We start from the raw sequence: 16165 nt of genomic DNA, 5'->3' as shown, positions 1-16165 counted from the left end.
GGTGGTGGTGGTGGTTCTGGTGGGCGTGGTGATCATGGTGGGCGTGGTGATCATGGTGGGTGTGGTGATCATGGTGGGTGTGGTGATCACTTTTGGAGAGACACAGGATCAGGCAACCCAAGGAACAGAAGGTGGAGGGTCAGGCCAGGGCATCCAGAAGTTGATGGGCTTACCACCTTCTGGGGCTCACCAATATTGCCTCCCCAGAACATGTTTTCCCAGACAGGCCTTGCACATGATTTCTAGGTGGTCTAGGACACCCTGACATTAGAGACTCTGAGTTGGGGGCACTGAGCTTTGCACAGCCTCCCTTGGGGTCTATATTAGCCACAGGCATGGGAGTCTCATACAGGGTTGGGGCACAGAAACTCAGACAAGATCTATAAACTGCTCACCTATACCAGTATTGGGCTCTGTAACTCACATATGAAAAGACAGGGCAGCTGGGCAGAGTCTGAGACCCATCAGGTTCCTAATCCCCACTCAAGTCTCCCATTTCCCCCAAATCTGCTGACCTTTTCCTGGGGTTCTATTACTGGGGGGGGGGGATTGTGGGAGTCACTGGTGCCCAGAATGGCTCAAGCAACCTGGTTCCAATGACCTTGAGAATCCACTAACCATGGGGCTTCTCTGACAATGATGATGTCCCTATTTATGTAGCAGCCCTGTCCATTGGGGATTCCTTGGGTTGCTGAACCCACTTGGAGATCACCATATTTTCTGGGGCCTAGCCCAGCCTCAAGCTTGCAAAATGATTAGCCCAAAAAGACTGGTCCCATCTGGGTGTCCAGAAGCCCCAGACTTTTATCACCCTCAATTCTGATACTCACCTATGCTAAAAGAACCACTCTCAGCCCCCAGGACAGTCCTCTTGGAGGTTTAAATAAGGCCCATGTCAGGACCCCAGAATAGTGCCAGTAGGGCTGAGAGACACGAGATATGCTCAGTTACCTGGTCCCTTTACTGTCACCTTGACCTTGTGATTTCCCATTGCTCCAATCCCGCATATGTACACATCCGTGTCATCGACTGTGAGGTTCTCTATGGTCACCGTGAAACTGTTCTCTTTCTGGTTGACTCTTAGGGTCACACGGTCCTTCTTCACCTCCATCTCTTTTCCAGTGGTTTGTATCTTATACCTGCAGGCACTCCAGAAATACCCTCGACACCACCACTTATAAATATTCTTAAAAAGTTTTTTATATGTACAGGTCACATTCAAAGACTCTCCAACGTTGCCCTTTACTTCTATTGGTCCCCGGATGACAGCTGAGCCTAGAAAGAGAGGCATTAGCATGTCCCCTCCCATCTTCGGGCAGGTCCACAGCCCTGGCGCTAGGATCCACTCCCGCTCTGTCCTCCCTAGGAGAGACTCAGAGAGAAGGACCCTCCCTCCCACAATCCTCCCTTCCATCCCTTCCAACCTGTCGGTTACCCACACCAATTTTAGAGGCATTGTCAGACTCTTTGAGCAGAAATACTTCCTCCATTCTGGCCCCCCAGACCTTTCCAGCTGGATACTTCATCCTATCCCTTAGCGATTCCTCAGGCAAGGCAGGTCTTGGGGGCAGAGACCCCATTGTGTCTGGGAGATGAAGGATTATGAGTGACAGGTAATGGGTGAGGCAGTTGAGGTGACAGATGATGCTTTGTAAATTTTTTCTTGCTTTCTGGGCCACACCCTAAGATGCTCAGGGGTTACTCCTGGCTATGCGCTCAGAAATCGCTCCTGTCTTGGGGGACCATATGGGTCACCAAGTATTAAACCAAGGTCCATCCTGGTTCAGCCAAGTACGAGGCAAATGCCCTACCACAGTGTGATATCACTCTGGCCTGGGTGATGCTTTCACTAGAGTGTCAGGAGCTCAAGTGGCTGCGCCCACATCCCACCAGTTGCACCACTTTCTCCTGGGTTGGTCATAACTCCTCCCCTCTTGCGTTTATGGAAATTCCCTAATGCCATGGCGTGAACACTATTCTTGTGCTGTGGAATCAGCACCTCCTCCAAGCTGTTAGTTTCCACAGAACCTCTTTAAGTCTTTCTTTCCTTTCCTTCCTTCCTTCCTTCCTTCCTTCCTCCCTTCCTTCCTTCCTTCCTTCCTTCCTTCCTTCCTTTTCTTTTTCTTTCCTTCTTTCTTTTCTTCCTTCCTTTCTTTTCTTTCTTCCTTCCTTCCTTCCTTCCTTCCTTCCTTCCTTCCTTCCTTCCTTTCTTTCTTTCTTTCTTTCTTTCTTTCTTTCTTTCTTTCTTTCTTTCTTTCTTTCTTTCTTTCTTTCTTTCTTTCTTTCTTTCTTTCTTTCTCTCTTCTTTCTTTCTTTCTTTCTTTCTTTCTTTCTTTCTTTCTTTCTTTCTTTCTTTCTTTCTTTCTTTCTTTCTTTCTCTTTCTTCTTCCTTCCTTCCTTCCTTTTCTTTCTTTCTTTTTCTTTCTTCCTTCCTTCCTTCTTTCCTTTGCTTTCTTTTTCTTTCTTCCTTCCTTCCTTCCTTCCTTTTCTTTCTTTCTTTCTTTCTTTCTTTCTTTCTTTCTTTCTTTCTTTCTTTCTTTCTTTCTTTCTTTCTTTCTTTCTTTCTCTCTCTCTCTCTCTTTCTTTCTTTCTTTTTTTCTTTTCCTTCCTTCCTTCCTTCTTTCCTTTCTTACTTTCTTTTTTTTTTTTTTTTTGGTTTTTGGTTTTTGGGCCACACCCGGCAGTGCTCAGGGGTTACTCCTGGCCATCTGCTCAGAAATAGCTCCTGGCAGGCATGGGGGACCACATGGGACACCGGGATTCTGACCAACCACCTTTGGTCCTGGATCGGCTGCTTGCAAGGCAAACACCTCTGTGCTGTCTCTCAGGGCCCCTTCCTTCCTTCCTTCCTTCCTTCCTTCCTTCCTTCCTTCCTTCCTTCCTTCCCTCCCTCCCTTCCTTTCCTCCCTTCCCTTCCTCCTTCCCTTCCTCCTTTCCCTTCCTCCCTTCCCTTCCTCCCTTCCCTTCCTCCCTTCCCTTCCTCCCTTCCCTTCCTCCCTCCCTACCTTTCCTCCCTTCCCTTCCTCCTTCCCTTCCTCCTTTCCCTTCCTCCCTTCCCTTCCTCTCTTCCCTTCCTCCCTTTCCTTCCTCCCTTCCCTTCCTCCCTTCCCTTCCTCCCCTTCCTTCCTCCCCTTCCTTCCTTCCTTCCTTCCTTCCTTCCTTCCTTCCTTCCTGCCTTCCTGCCTTCCTTCCTTCCTTTTCTCTCTTTCTCTTTCTTCCTTCCTTCCTTTTCTTTCTTTCTTTCTCTCTCTCTCTTTTTTTTTTTTTTTGGTTTTTGGGCCACACCCGGTAACGCTAAGGGGTTACTCCTGGCTATGTGCTCAGAAGTTGCTCCTGGCTTGGGGGACCATATGGGATGCCGGGGGATCGAACTGTGGTTCGTCCAAGGCTAGCGCAGGGAAGGCAGGCACCTTACCTCTTGCGCCACCTCCCGGCCCCTTTTCTCTCTTTTTTCTCTTCTTTTTTACTTCATTCTTTCATTCTTTCTTCCTTCTTTTTCCTTTCTTTATTCTCTTTTTAATTTTATTTCTTTTTTCTTTTCTTTCTTTCTCTTTATTTATTTCTTCTTTCTTTTCTTTATATATATATTTTTTTTTGGTTTTGGGGCCACATCTGGCAGCAGTCAGGGGTTACTCTTGGCTCTATGCTCAGAAATCGCTCCTGGCAGGCTGGGGACGATATGGGATTCTGGGATTCGAACCACCATCCTTCTACATGCAAGGCAAATGCCCTAACTCCATGCTATCTCTCTGGCAGTTACAGGGCAGTGTTGAGATCTACCACTATTATTGTGTTACTATTGATATCTTCTTTCATGTTTGTCAACAGTTGTATTAAATAATCTGCAGGTCCATCATTGGGTGCATATATGTTTAGGAGTGTGATTTCTTCTTGTTGTACATATACTTTGATTAGTAGGAAATGACAATTTTTGTCCCTTGTCACTTTTCTGAGTCTAAAGTTTGTGTCATCTGATACTAATATGACCACTCCAGCTTTTTAAGGATGTTCTTTGCTTGGATGATTTTTCTCTAGCCTTTGATTTTGAGTCTACGCGTGTTATTATTCAGATGTATTTATTGTGGGCAGCAAAACGTTGGATTCAGTTTTTTGTTTCATTTTGTCACTCTGTGTCTCTTAACTGGTGCATTTAGTCCAATAGCATTGAGACAGATACTTGTCATGGGATTTAGTGTCATCTTTGTGTAGAAGTTTGTTGTATCTGTTGGTCTTTCTTTCCTTAAAGTAGATCTTTCAGCTTTGCTTTTAGGACTGGTTTTGAGTCTGTAAAGTTTTTGAGCTGTTGTTTATACGCAAAGACATATATACTTTCTTCAAACCTCAAAATGAGTCTGGCTGGGTGTAGTATACTAAGCAAAGCATTCATTTCATTGAATTTTGTCATTATATCCCACCACTGCCTCTGGCCTTGAGGGTTTCTTGTGACACATGTGCTGCAAATTTAAGGATGCTTCTTTAGATGTAATTTCCCTTTTTGATCTTGCTGCTTTCATTATTGTATCCCTACCTGTGGGATTTGTCACTGTGACTAGGATGTGTCTTGGAGTGCTTTTCTTTTGCTCTCTTTTAGCTGGTACTCTTTGGGTGTGCAGGATATGGTTGCATGTAGTCTTTAGGTCTGCATATTTCTCTGTAATTATGTCCTTGACTGTAGATTCTTCCTGGGGATTTTCTTCCTGGATTTCTGGGACTCAATGATTCTTATAATGTTTCTGTTAAATTTATTGAACATTTCTATTTTTTATCTTTTCACAATCTTTTTTTTTGTTTTGTTTTTTGGGCCACACCCGTTTGACGCTCAGGAGTTACTCCTGGCTATGCACTCAGAAATTGCTCCTGGCTTGGGGGGACCATATCGAACACCGGGGGATGGAACCTCGGTCCATCCTATACTAGCACTTGTAAGGCAGACACCTTACCTCTAGTGCCACCCCACCAGCCCCATCTTTTCACAATCTTTGAGTATTTTTTTCCATTGTCTGATCATTTGCTTTAAAGTTCCAATCTCTTCTGCTGTATGGAGTTGTTATGTATCTCATCTTCCAGCTCACTTATTGTGTTCTCAGCTACTGTTACTCTGTTGGAGAGGCTTTCCATAGAGTTTTTCATTTCATCTACCGAATTTTTCATTCCCATGATTTCTGTTTGGAGTTTGTGTTTTCTATCTCTGTAGTCTGTTCAGATAAGTCTATGATTTCTTTGTGTTCTATGAACATCCTCCATATTTCTAATTTAAATTCCTTATTTTAGAGGCTAATTATGTGGTTGGTATTTTTGAACCATCTTCATTCTCTATGCATACTGTTGTCCTGCATTATTTTCCTATTGCCATACTTGAAGTACGATTCTTACTGTGTTGAAATGGGGTTCATGTTCTAGAAGACATGTGTGGCCCCAGAGCAAAGCAAAGTGGCTGAGGTCTTCTGGCCCAAGCCTACCTGTGTGCTGAGAGCTGGAAAGCTTTTTTTTTTTTTTTTTTTGCTGGGCTCTTTTTTGGCTTTCACACTCTGGTGAATCAGAAAACCAGGTGCAGGTGTTGCTTTTATCAGAGTCCCAATTAGCCCAAGCACCTGCAGGAACAAAACCCGTCTTTGTGGGCAAAGACAAGCCTACCTGTGTGCTGAGCGTTGGAGAGCTCTTTTTTTTTTCCCCCTGGGGTCTTCTTTGTCTGTAGCACTCTGGAAATCAGGAATCCCGGTGCAGGTGTCACTTATTATCAGAGTACCCTTTAGCCGAACTCTTTCTCTCTTTTCTCTTTGTCCTTCTTTCTTTTTCTTTCTCAACTTTTTTGTTCATTCATATTTTTCTTTTTTTCTTCCTTCCCTTTTTCTCCAAATTACTGTACTTTCACTAATTGATTCTTTATGCTTTTATATTGCCTGTTTTTCTATTATCTAATTATAACAGGTTTAAGGCATCTTATGCCTAAATCATTTCAGATCATTTTTATTTTCTTGGATTGAGTTTATTTATTATTTATTTTGTGTTTGTTTTTTTTTTTTTGGGCCACATCCGCTAACGCTCAGGGGTTACTCCTGGCTATGTGCACAGAAATCATTCCTGGCTTTGAGGACCATATGGGACACCACGGGATCGAACCATAGTCTGTCCTAGGCTAGCACCAGCAAGAAAAATGCCTTACTACTCCATGGCACTGCTGTGGCCTTTCTGAATGATTTTAAAATGCATTTTTCTTTTTCTTGTTTAGCTAAATATTTTTATTAAGTTTAAGCAGGTACAATAACATCAAAACATACCAATACAAGGGGCTAGAGCGATATCACAATGGTAGGGCATTTTCCTGACACACGGCAGACCCAGGGTGGAACCAGGTTCGATTCCTGGCATAACTTATGGTCCCCTGAGCCTGCCTGGAACGATTTCTGAGTGCAGATCAAGGAGTAACCCCTAAACACCATCAGATGTCCTCCAAAGACAAACAAATATAATTTATAAAGCACCGGACAGAATGATAACAGCAGGTAGGGTGCTTGCCTTACATGCAACTCACCAGTTCTATCCCCAGCATGCCCCTGGGACAGAGGCAAGAGGAGCAAATGCTCATCCCTCACTGTCTTCAATGCTCCCCTCCTGATCTGGTGCCTCACTTTCACCTGGGGTGACCCATTGGAGGTCAAGTGCTCAGTCCCTCTGCACTCCTGACCCTCACCCTTTTTGAAGTCACTGCTCTCTTGACAGACTCAACCCTGTAGACCGATGAATTCTAGCTCTAGCCTTGTAGCTCCTGGCAAACTGGGGTAAATCTCAGCAGACCCCTAGAACACCCTAGGCTCCATCAAGTTCTGACTCACATGAATGGCAGCAGAGGAGGATGAGAATCACGAATGGCTTCATCTTCTTCGGCCCAGGGATGGACACAACCCCCCAGCAAGGACAGAAACCCACACCTTCTTGTCCTCCACTCCCTCTTGCTTGCTCTTGCTTGTTCTCTTGCTCTTGATCATACTCTTGATCTTGCTTCCTTCTTTAGCCCTGCATCAAGAGAAATGTTAGGGTAAGAGGGCTTTTGATCACATGCAGTGGGGCCTGGCGTGAATGAAGCTTCAGGCTCCAGAACAAGGGCCTGGATAGATGTGGGTCTGGAAGCAAATAGTGATGCAAGAAATAAGCCACACAATGAACGGGAGCATAAACAGGTTCAGGAATTGCAACATTCAAGCCAGGAATCCCACCACAAAAGCCTTCTGCTCCTAAGAAGGAAAGCTGCTTAGTGGCCGAAGACCAAAGAATGAGAGCCCCACCTTCCTGAAACTGGGCTTTTTGTTTGTTTGTTTGTTTGTTGGAGCCACACCCGTTGACACTCAGAGGTTACTCCTGGATATTCGTTCTAAAATCATTCCTGGCTTGGGGACCATATAGGACTCTGGGGATCGAACCCAGGTTCGTCCTAGCTCAGCCGTTTACAAGGCAAGTGCCCTATCGCTCTGACCCAAACCTGGGCTTTGATTAGCAAGAACCAGAATTCTTGCTAATAAGTAACTAGAGAACTCTCTAGAGTGGAGAAGGACTACTAAGTAGTGAGGAAACCAGCAATCCAATCACCAGATCATATCCTAGAGTTGGAAATAAATACTGAGTAGGGTAGGACCCTATAATCCAACACCCAGGATTTACTCCTGGCTCTGCGCTCAGAAATCACTCTATGCAGACTCAGAGGAGATCAAACTGAGTCAGCTCTATGAAAGGCAAGCATCCTATGCACTGTGCTAATGGTCCATTTCTCAGGTGACTATTTGGTTGGGAATTTCTGGACACTGAGCAATGCAATTCCTGGGGCCCATATTTGAGAAACAGCTTTTGTGGAACCTTCCTGGGAGATTCTGGGTCTTCCTGGGGTTAGTGTTTCTGCAGATACCCCTTTCTGTGCAATTCCCAGCTAAATGGCAGGGAGAGATCAATCCCATGGGTGGACCCCAACACAGTTCCTTATCCAAGGATTACAGGGAAATGTTTTTGCTTTGCTTTGTTTTTGTTTTTGAGGCCACACCAGGTGGATTTCAGGGCTGATTCCTGGCTCTGCTAAAAAGATCAATCATGGTAGGCTCAGGGGTCCATGTGGGGTGCTGGGAATTGAATCTGGGTTGGCTGTGTAAGACAATGATCCTTGATTTATGACTGGGATACTGATACTTGGGGTCCTGGCAGTCAACTAAATTGAGGGATCCCAGAGCAAATGCTAAGAACAACCTGCCAGGAGCTAAAGGAAGAGTCTGAGGAGTCAAACTCATACTGCAGGGATAGAGGCTTCAGGTGTAGGAGGTCCTGGTAGGGGTCACTGCGGGCCCAACAAGGGCCCATACTGAGAACAAACCGAGCAGGTCCATTTTAGGGTGATCCCCTTGTTTCCATACTGATTTCCCCTTACACATGCTGTGGTTTGGCCTTGGGAGACCAGTGCATTCTCATGGGATCTCCTCACTATTCCTCAACTTTGCTGTGCTGTGGAAGCCTGAACCTGTCCTCACCACTAGACTACATCCCAAATTCCCTTTGAGGCTCAGAGGGCAGGACTTAATAACACTTCTATTGTTTTTTCTAAAGATACCCCTACTTGTGACACACACACACACACACACACACACACACACACACACACACACACACACACACACACACACACACCCTGTGCTCACTTGCTGAGCCCATCACAGCATGTAGCCTAAGTGTCTGTCATGATGCAGCTGAGCCACAGTGAGGGATGTGGGCTGGACTCAGCTCCCAGGTCAACCCAGGCCTGTCCAGTCTGACAGGAGGCTGCTGAAAATGGGGGAAGCCTGGGAAAGAGAGATCTGAGAAAGATGATAGGGTCCCCTTATGTTCCTGTTAAGAGACAAGGCCTGACCTCAATACGTTCAGGGTTCCTGGGTCAGGAGCAGTGAGAGACTACAGGGGATTCAGGTGTCAATTGTGCCAGAGCTAGGGTCCTGGCTCTCAGCCCTGTGTATGCAGATACCTTCATTTCCAGGGTCCCCAGTACAACCCCCCTGTTATTGCTAGGATCCTTATCCTCTGGTCTGCACCTATGAACATCAGGATTTGATGGCTATTCCGAGTGTTGTCATGTCCTCTAGCATGCGTTGTGCCAGCATGAGTGTGAGTGTTTGAGCCAGGGTCTGCGTGCAAATGTGTGTCCAGGTGGATAAGTCAACTGTAGCTGTGTGTGCACGTGTCTGTGTATTTGTATCTGCACCTTCATATGTGCTTGGCTTTGTGTCCAGTAAAACTAATGTAGCATGCACTCTTTATCCACACTCTCCCTCTGCAGCCTAGCACCCTTCACCCATTCTCTCTGCTTTTCTGACCCCTTACCCACTCTGCTCCTTCACACTTCTCACCCTTTCTTTGCTCTCCCACACTGCATACCCTGTCTCTGTTCCCCTCACCCCTCACTATTATTCTTTCTCTCCTGCACTCCTCATTCACTCTGTCCTCTCCACAGACCGTGGGAAACAGTGTTGTGGGGAGACTTTTGAACTAGTGCAAAGTACTAAGTACTAAGTACTAGTACAGGTTCAGGAATTGCAACCTGCCAAAATCCTTCTGGCCACTGTGGGATCTAGTTTTCAGTTACATAGAAAACACCGCCAGCTGGACCCCCTGGAGACCTGTAAAAACTTTCAGGCAAAGGCCACTTACAAAAGGGCAGTGGGGATATGGACAGTAGGAGGGATGAGATCAAGGTTTGGGGTTCTAAATCCTTTATCCAATTCAGTGTAGAAGGAAGACTTAGGCCTTCAACAGGGATCAAGACTGGATGATGGGTCAGGTAGCTGGATCTTTGCTCTCAGGGGTATCCTCATCCAAGGACAATCAAGGGTATACCCAAGTACTTCACCTGCTCCCCAATCTCCTGGGCTCCCTGCCACACTGAACATACTAGAACCTCCTGGAAGCCAGGGTTGTCTCCATGCAACTGGTCAGTTCTGAGTCTAAATAGAATAGGCCAGAAGAACATTCTAGACACAAGCTCTATGACTACTGAACCAAGCCCCACCCAGGACCCAGCTCTATTCTAGCCTCATTTCCCAGGATCTATCTTAGAGATGCTTCAAAACCACCCTTGTCACACTGACTAGGCCTGACCTAGTGACCCTGAAATCTGGCCTGGCCATGGGGAAGTGCCCATCTCCCATGGACACTGACAGGACTGTCCATTGGGGTACATGAAAAAGTGTTGAGTAAGAACCATCTGGGTCCAGTAATCTGGGTCCAGTAATCACAGAGTATGAGTTCCCATTCAAGGACACAGCAACCCCTCCCCAAAAGAGGAAGAGGTGAAGGGACTCTTGAATTTTGGTGTGCCCAAGGGTGACAGTGAGGAAGGCAAGTCTTTAGGATAAAGGGGCTCCCTAGGAAGTGGGAAGAAAAATCTGTCAAAGGGGGTGAGTCCTGGAGCCCGACAGCCCAGAAATTAGTTCCTGAGACCCCTGGCAGAGACAGAATTGAGGGCCCAATGGTGTGGAATTCACAGGTGCTTCAGGCAAATTCAGACCATTGAATCCTCCTCCTCAATCCTCCCAGTACATAGAGAGTTTGGATGTGGGTAGTTATCAATCCTAAGATTCACACAATCATGGTTGGTGTTCATGGGGTTCCATATTTCCATGCTGCGTTTTGGCCATTAGCAAGAACCCCCAGATAGGCCGTGATCCCAGATCCTGGGGTGTCAGACGTAGCTGGCTCTTATCCTATACAAATGGCAGGTAAATATGAATCAAGGTCTGATGTAGGTGTTGGTGGAGGATGTGAGTTGTGTTGTTGTGAGATATGAGAGACTTGAAGTGAATGAAGTAGACATGATTGAGGGGGATGTGTATGAAGGAGATATATCTAAAGAGAGTTCTGAAGAGAACATGTCTGAGGAGAATGTCTGAGGAGATTTTGTCTGAAGAGAGTATTTGAGGGGGACATGTTCATATCTTAGGAACTGTTAGACTACTGGTCCTACCTTAATCAGTATTCATAATTCACCCTAGGGTGTGATCTGGTGATGGCAATACTGGATTCCTCTTACTTGGTATTCCTCCTCCACCCCAGTGTGTAGCCTGGTTCTTGCTAATAAAAGTCTGGGTTTGAGGAAGGAAAGAGCTCATTCTTTAATCTTTCTTCACTAAGCTCCTTCTTAAAAGCAGAAAGCTAGTGTGGTGGGATTCCTGGTTTGACTGTTGGAATTCCTAAGCCCATTCTTGCACCCTTCAACTGTGTGGAGTATTTTCTGCGTTGACATTTATTTTCAGACTTGCTTCTCTCCATATCTTAGTTTTGGAGGCTGGGGCTCCATTAACAGATGACTTCTTAATTGAAACTTAAACTGAAACAGGGACTGAAATAAGGCCAATCTCCAAGACCTGTTGATCAGAGGTTTTCGAGAGAGAAGGAGTGAGAACAGTGGAGCAAATTGCATCTTTCTGATGCTGTCTATCATGCCAAGCCCTGCCAGGGGTGAGGCCTGGGCCTCTGGTCCCTGATCAGCCAGTAGGCTCTTTTCTGGTTATAACATGTCCCCCTAGCTGTCAGGCTGTACCTTTTTATGCTTAGGGCAGTTGTCCATTACATGGGGGATTGTGCCAATTCAGGGAGCATGTCCCAGTCCAATGGTCATTACAGGGGACATCATCACCCCATAAAGATACATTGATAATAATCCCCTTGAGTATATTAAAACCATGGGCATTCTCGGTGCTCTCTTGCTCTGAGGTTCCTTCCACTCATAGTGCCTGCCAACACCTCCACAACCCAAGTGGGAAGGCTTAGGCCTAGCATGAAGAATCTCAAGGTATGGGTATGGGGTGGTATAAAATAAATCCCACAAGTTGTGAGATCACCTCCCATGATTATTTCTATTCCAGGATGATGGGTCTGAAGCAAGTACGGTAGCCTAAAAGGATTAATAAATAAAACCAGTCAAGAAAGTCATGAGGTCAGTCTGCTTTTTGCCTCATGGTATATCTGTGCCAAGCCAAAAGCTGACCTTCCTTTATTAAACCAACACCAATTCACCAAAATGGGGAAGGCCAAAAGTAAGAGACAAAAGTGCCTATCCAGGTAAGCTATTACATTCAAAGGAAGAGGTTTAAGGAAAGACAAAGTTGGGTAACACCTATGTTTTTGTTTAATAGCTGGGTGTCATCTTTCAAGGTGGCCAGGCCTGGTGAGGCAAAGTGGGGAAATAATCAAGGGGATATGTGTTCTGGATGGATGTCAAGCACTTGTAATAAGGTCTGATGTGGGTGTCAGTAAAGTGTTTGAGGGGGATGTGTCTGAGGAAGATGTGTCTGATGGGGACATGTTTAAGGATAGGGGGTGTCAGAGGAGAGTTTTGGAGGGGACATATCTAAGTGGAATCCATCTAAAAGGAATATATCTGAGAAGACTGTCTAAGAGGAGTCATAACTAAAAAAAGTTTCTGAAGATAAAATGTATGAGTGTCTGATCAGAGCACTAGAGAATGACATTAAGAAGAGTGTCAAAGGGGACATGTCTTAGGAAGATGTCTCTGAAGGGATATGTCTGAGGAGAGTGTCTGAAGTGAATGTTTTTGAGGAGATTTTCTGAGGAGAGTGAGTGGATCAAGTCTGAGGAGAGTGTCTGAGAGAGATGTATTGGATAAGAGTTTCTGAAGGGATCATATCTGTGTATGTCTGAGGGACACATTTCTGAGGAGAGTGTCAGACGGCGTTATATCAGCAGAGAATATCTGAGCTTGATGTATCTATAGAATGTCTAAAGGTGATTTTCTGAGGAGAGTGTCTAAGAGATACATATTTGAAGTGATCAAGGGGGACATATTGAGGAAAATGGCTGAGGCAACATATCTGAGGAGAGTGTCTTAGGGACCATGACTGAGGAAGGTCTGAGGGGATATGTTGAGGATAGTGCCTGAGGGGGGGATACATCTGAGGAGAGTTACTAACAAGGTCATGTCTGAGGAGGATAACTAAGGGGATATATGTCTCAAAAGAGTCAGGACATGTATGAGGAGTGTCTGAGGAACATGCCTGAGGATAATGTCTGAAAGAGTCATATCTGAGGAGAGTGGTGGAGGGGGACATGTCTAAGCTTAGTGTCTTTGGGGGACATACTTGATAGAGTTTCTGAGGGGAACAGATCTGAGAAGAGTGTCTAAAGTAATCAAGTTTGAGGAGTGTGTCTGGGGGTCAAGTCTGAGGAGAGGATCTAAGGAAAATGTATATGAGGAGTGTGTGAGAAGGATGGACCTGAGGACAGTGTCTGAGGGGGACATGTCAAAAACTTTCTAAGGAGAACATGTTGAGGAGAATGTCTGAGGGGACATGTCATATTTTGTTTAACAGAGGAGAATATGTGTAAGGAAACATGTCTGAGGGGCATTTGTCTGATGCACGTCTTTGTGGTAGTGTATAATATTTGATAATAGTGTTGTGTGTGTAGAGATATGACCTGGGAGCCTGCCTTTATGGCATGAATATATGTGTGATTGTAGCATGACACAAAATTATATTTGTGCTATGCTTTCTGGTCTGCATGTGGTATGAGGTATGTATATGTGTGTGTTTTCTGTGGTATAATGGAGATGAATTTATAAAATGATTAGAGGTATAAATGGGGTCTGTTTACTTTTTATAAGTGGTGCGTGTTTACTTTTTAATATAATTTTTATTTTGACCATATAGGCTAACATGTCTTTCATAGTAGTATTCTAGGTACATATTGACATTGAATCAGGGGAACTCCCATCACCAAATCTGTCCTCTCTCCACTCCCATTCTCATTTTGCATCCCATATCCCCCCTCCCTCACCCCCCAGGCTGCTAGAATAAGTGGTCCCCTTTGTGTCTAGCTTACTATTTAGTGATCATACATCTGTTTGGTCCTGGTACCCTCCCTTATTTCCCCCTCTATTTGACAGGCAGAACTGGATAGTTCAAATTATGTGGTTTTGTTTGAAGAAAAGCAAAGCAATAAAATGGGGTAAAAATCAAATAAGCCGAAAATGGGTGGAGTCCTTCTAGAGGCTCTCAACCTCAGTTTGAAATAGGAAAGGTGAAAGAAATTGAAACACCACAACAATACAAAAAGAAATATTAAACAAAATATCCAGTGAGCACTACAGCAATAAAGACAAGCACCACATAATAGTCTCGGTCCTGAAATGTAAACATACCAGAGCGCAAAAAGAAAGAAAAAAATAAAATAAGATAAAATAAAATTGGAGACATCAACTTTAATATCTACACCAAAACAAAGAAGTAAAAAAAATAGATAAATAAATAAAAGAGATTATTTTGTGCTTTCTTTTTTTCCTGCATAGGCACAGTAAATGTTGGGAGACATTAGAGAGGGAATTCCCTTGGCCTAAGAGATTCAGGGTTTCTTCACTCGTGAAGTATACTGTCATAAGATTAACTATAGACTTCTTGCATTTTCATTTACTATCCCCTCGGTGCTTTTGTGGAGTATGGAAAACTTCTGCTTCATCATGGGTGATAAAATCAGACCTCTGTATCTAGAGATCTTGGTGTCTTGACCTAGATCTAGAGATCTTGACCTGTGGATCAAGGAGTTGAGCTTATGATGAAGTCTTTCTTTTTGGTTCTAGAAGATCTATTCCTTAAGTGTCTTTTTAATCCATCTTCTGTAGTTGGTGGTCTTGGTCATAGCGCTGATCCTAGGATGGAGCCTGGGATAGAGTCTTTGGTTATGTTTCCAGATGACCCATTCAGTTGCGATTGTCTCAGTCAGACCTCTGGAATTAGAGATCTTGTTTGTTGTACAGATTGTAGACCAAAACCTAGGCTAGGGCTTTTTTATTGGTCCCAGGATATGTACTGTCCATTCATGGTTGTAACAGCCAGTCATTTGTAGATAGCAATCTTGGCTTTTGCACAGATCAAAGGGTGACACATCTTCTGATTTTGTCTTATTGTTGGCTGGTGAGGTAGGACAACCTGCTCTTAGATCAAGTTGTTTCCATTTCCTCGTTGTCAGAATATCATATTAAAACTGGCACATGTTGGTGTCAGAGCAGTATTAAGGATGCCCCAGAGGGGATTTGATTCATGGTGCTGTTGTACAGAACTGTGTGATTTCTAAGTCTGGGATCCAAGTTTCAAGGCTGGACGTTCAGTGCCTAATCCCCTGAGGTCTAAGTGGGGTTCACATGACATATGTTCAAGGTGGGAGGTGCCCCTCTATTGTAAAAAAAGTAGGAGTTCTTATCCCTAGAAAATAAGAGTTTGTTTTTATAAGTAAGATTTTCCCTTTTTTTAGTATGCCTTTGCAGGAAGAAATGGTGCTACATTATGTTGCTAATGCATTTAGGGGTGGAAAGAGAAGAAAACAGAAACAAGACAACACACACACACACACACACACACACACACACACACACACACACACACATATATATATATATATATATATATATATATATATATATATAAAGAAAAAAGTAATTAAAGGAACAAAGTGATGCAGGAGACTACTTTACATTTGGGGAAAACAGGTTAAGAGGTAGTGTTGTAAAGGTTTTATACTTATGATGGAAGTATTGGCTTCCCCATTGTCTTTTGAGATTTTCTTGTGGGGTGTGGGCTCCAGGGCACCTTTTCACCACACACCCTGCCCTTCTTGAGATTGAGAAAAGATTTGTGGCAGGGAGATCTTCGGTAAAGTTCTTGCAGTGGGAATCCTTTTGGAATTAAGTTCGGTATCAAGCAACAGTCCACGTTAGGAGAGGTGATAAGGAGGGCCACACAGCATGAGTCAGCAGAGGTGTTGGTTGTATTTTCTTGCCAGGGACAAGGTGTGGGTTTGAGTGGGTGTCCATTCGCTTGGGTGCTGGGTACTGGTTCTTGGGGTAGGAGATCGGTCTTGATGCCTAATGGATTAAGAACTGAGGGTGAAGAGTTTTAATAAGGTGGGATATCTGGATGGGATTGAGGGATAAAGGGATAGTCATATTTCTGAAGGAGAAAGAGGCGATAGTATATGGGAGAGGCTATATACACTATAGGTATGGGTTGTTTATAATTTAGGTTTGGCTTTCAAGGAGAATTTTTATCTCTGTGTGCTCCTGCCCAAATATAAACACATAGAAGTTAGCTTAAGTATAGCTTAATGAAAGAGGTGGGGAGAGCAAGAG

The 16165-nt window shown here is 44.4% G+C and overlaps 2 protein-coding genes across 5 annotated transcripts in view; both read left to right on the top strand.

Moving 5' to 3' along the window:
* FADS6 (fatty acid desaturase 6) overlaps nt 1-16165 on the top strand; it is a 1183177-nt gene that overhangs the window by 561211 nt on the left and 605801 nt on the right. The gene's annotated exons all lie outside the window — the stretch shown is intronic.
* The window catches only part of HID1 (HID1 domain containing), a 994098-nt gene that overhangs the window by 623942 nt on the left and 353991 nt on the right, over nt 1-16165 (top strand). The window contains exon 20 of one of the 4 annotated variants that reach the window (XM_049769480.1): nt 6344-6354. The exons of the other annotated variants lie outside the window; for them this stretch is intronic. The gene's annotated coding sequence lies outside the window, so the exon portion shown is untranslated. Of the gene's footprint in view, nt 1-6343; nt 6355-16165 lie in introns of those variants that run through there. 4 annotated transcript variants of the gene reach the window in all.

The sequence above is a fragment of the Suncus etruscus genome, chromosome 1 (genome assembly GCF_024139225.1).
Source record: "Suncus etruscus isolate mSunEtr1 chromosome 1, mSunEtr1.pri.cur, whole genome shotgun sequence".
NCBI classification, from domain to species: domain Eukaryota; kingdom Metazoa; phylum Chordata; class Mammalia; order Eulipotyphla; family Soricidae; genus Suncus; species Suncus etruscus.
The sequence above is the reverse complement of the archived record's forward strand: the minus strand, read 5'-3'. Positions and strand labels throughout refer to the sequence as shown.